Source organism: Corella eumyota, chromosome 3 (genome assembly GCF_963082875.1).
Source record: "Corella eumyota chromosome 3, kaCorEumy4.1, whole genome shotgun sequence".
In the NCBI taxonomy this organism is placed as follows: domain Eukaryota; kingdom Metazoa; phylum Chordata; class Ascidiacea; order Phlebobranchia; family Corellidae; genus Corella; species Corella eumyota.
The window spans coordinates 14014655-14017154 of record NC_137492.1 but is presented as its reverse complement, the minus strand read 5'-3'; the positions used below and the strand labels follow the sequence as shown (position 1 = coordinate 14017154).

Sequence of the window (2500 nt, the reverse complement as noted above, 5' to 3'; positions counted from 1 at the left end):
CGCTCTTGATTAAAGAAAACATTCTTGGCAAATGCTTTCGCAGTCGTTCGTCTTGCGCCGATCCAAGAATTTCACCTCTAACGGCACAGTACGAATGCCCCCGTCCGTCCCTCTTAATCATTACCTCGCGCTCCGAAAACCAACAAAAAAGAACCGAGGTCCTATTTCATTATTCCATGCAACACTATCCAGGCGAAGCGCCTGCTTTGAACACTCTAATTTTTTCAAGGTAAACGTCCCGGCCGCCGCCGACACTCAGTCAAGAGCACCGACGGAAAACCGGAGGTAAAGCCAGAACGAACAGTGCACGCCTTGCGACGGACCGAACGCCTGCGCCCAAAATCCAACTACGAGCTTTTTAACCGCAACAACTTAAATATACACTTTTGGAGCTGGAATTACCGCGGCTGCTGGCACCAGACTTGCCCTCCAATGGATACTCGTTAAAATTTTTACAGTGTACTCATTCCAATTACAGGGCCTCGTTAGAGTCCTGTATCGTTATTTTTCGTCACTACCTCCCCGCGTCGGGAATGGGTAATTTGCGCGCCTGCTGCCTTCCTTGGATGTGGTAGCCGTTTCTCAGGCTCCCTCTCCGGAATCGAACCCTGATTCCCCGTTACCCGTAAGAACCTCGGTAGGCAGATACCGTACCGACGAAAGTTGATAGGGCAGACACTTGAATGATCCGTCGCCGGTGCAAGACCGTGCGATCAGCAAAGTTATCCCGAGTCGCCAACAAGACGAGCCGAAGCCCGGCAGGTTTTTGATATGATAAAGGCGCGCCTCCCGCAAGGTCGGCGCTTTTTGCATGTATTAGCTCTAGAATTACCACAGTTATCCAAGTAAAATTTACGATCAAATGAATCACGACTGATTTAATGAGCCATTCGCAGTTTTACCGTACGCAAGTTCGTACTGAGACATGCATGGCTTAATCTTTGAGACAAGCATATGACTACTGGCAGGATCAACCAGGTAACTATCGGCCGACAAAATACGCGAACGGAGTCTTTCGCTTTCCCCGTCGCGGTATCGCACTGTATTACTCAATCACTATTTTTGCTTAGCTCCTCAAACCCGGCGTAAGCCGCGATCTGGACGCCGTCGACACCGGCCAGACGCCCTTTCGGGCGAAGCCGCGCGCGGGCTGCGTTTGCATACAACACCAGGAACGCCCAACAAAAGCGAACCGAGAAAACTATCACTTGCGTGCGCACCGGCCACCGCAACTACGGCCCGAGGCCGTGGTCGCGCGCCGAAACACAAACTCGTATTTGCTACTTAATTTTTTCCGTCCAACGTTCAGAGCCTCGCTGCTAGCTACGACGCCTTCGCGGGTCAGCATCAAGTCTGCCCAAAAGCGCACATCGCCTGCACGACACCACATCGTTTTGTCACCAAATACCTTCAACCGACAACCGCATCGCCAATTTGCTCATTTCGCCACAACGACGTCTTCCCTCATAGTATACAGGGAAGCTGGTCTCGCGACAAAGGTAGCAAACTTGTCGAATTTCGACAATTTTCCAAAACGTGCGTTTCTGTGCGGGAAATTGTTCATCGGGCGTCGGCCGATGTCGTGCGTCTTTGTCCGGGCGATTTTCGAAAGTCGCCGGACTTGTGTTTTTTACGCGCGCGCCGGTGGGCTGGTCTCGCGACAAAGGTAGCAAACATGTCGAATTTCGACAATTTTCCAAAACGTGCGTTTCTGTGCGGGAAATTGTTCATCGGGCGTCGGCCGATGTCGTGCGTCTTTGTCCGGGCGATTTTCGAAAGTCGCCGGACTTGTGTTTTTTACGCGCGCGCCGGTGGGCTGGTCTCGCGACAAAGGTAGCAAACATGTCGAATTTCGACAATTTTCCAAAACGTGCGTTTCTGTGCGGGAAATTGTTCATCGGGCGTCGGCCGATGTCGTGCGTCTTTGTCCGGGCGATTTTCGAAAGTCGCCGGACTTGTGTTTTTTACGCGCGCGCCGGTGGGCTGGTCTCGCGACAAAGGTAGCAAACATGTCGAATTTCGACAATTTTCCAAAACGTGCGTTTCTGTGCGGGAAATTGTTTATCGGGCGTCGGCCGATGTCGTGCGCCTTTGCCCGGGCGATTTTCGAAAGTCGCCGGACTTGTGTTATTCAAGCTCGAACGGTACTCGACAATTCTTCGAATGGCCTCCGACCTGAGGTCAGAGTCGCAGTAAAACAAACGAAGTACCCCAGAAAAAAGTTGAAAAAAAAAGCAACTCCGACCTGAAGTCGAAGTCGCCGTAAAAAATACCAAGTACTTTGAAAAAAAAGTGGAAAAAAAAAGCAACTCCGACCAGAGGTCGAAGTCGCCGTGCGCCCGCCCGTTCGCGGACAAATCGATAGATCTTGCGGCTTACTCTCAACAAATCGCAGTGAGAATACTGCTCTAGTGATTACGACACCGCGATCTTCATCTAGGTCGTTTGCAAATGATTTAGCACCCCGCCACTCGAGCAGAAAGCTTTACCCGTTTCGGGG

At 51.4% G+C, this 2500-nt stretch overlaps 1 non-coding gene across 1 annotated transcript in view; it reads right to left on the bottom strand.

Moving 5' to 3' along the window:
• The window catches only part of LOC145747379 (small subunit ribosomal RNA), a 1810-nt gene extending 829 nt beyond the window's left edge, over window positions 1–981 (bottom strand). Inside the window, exon 1 of the ribosomal RNA XR_014282110.1 lies at window positions 1–981. This exon is cut by the window's left edge and continues 829 nt beyond it. This is a non-coding gene — a ribosomal RNA (small subunit ribosomal RNA).
• Between the last annotated feature and the right edge of the window lie 1519 nt (window positions 982–2500).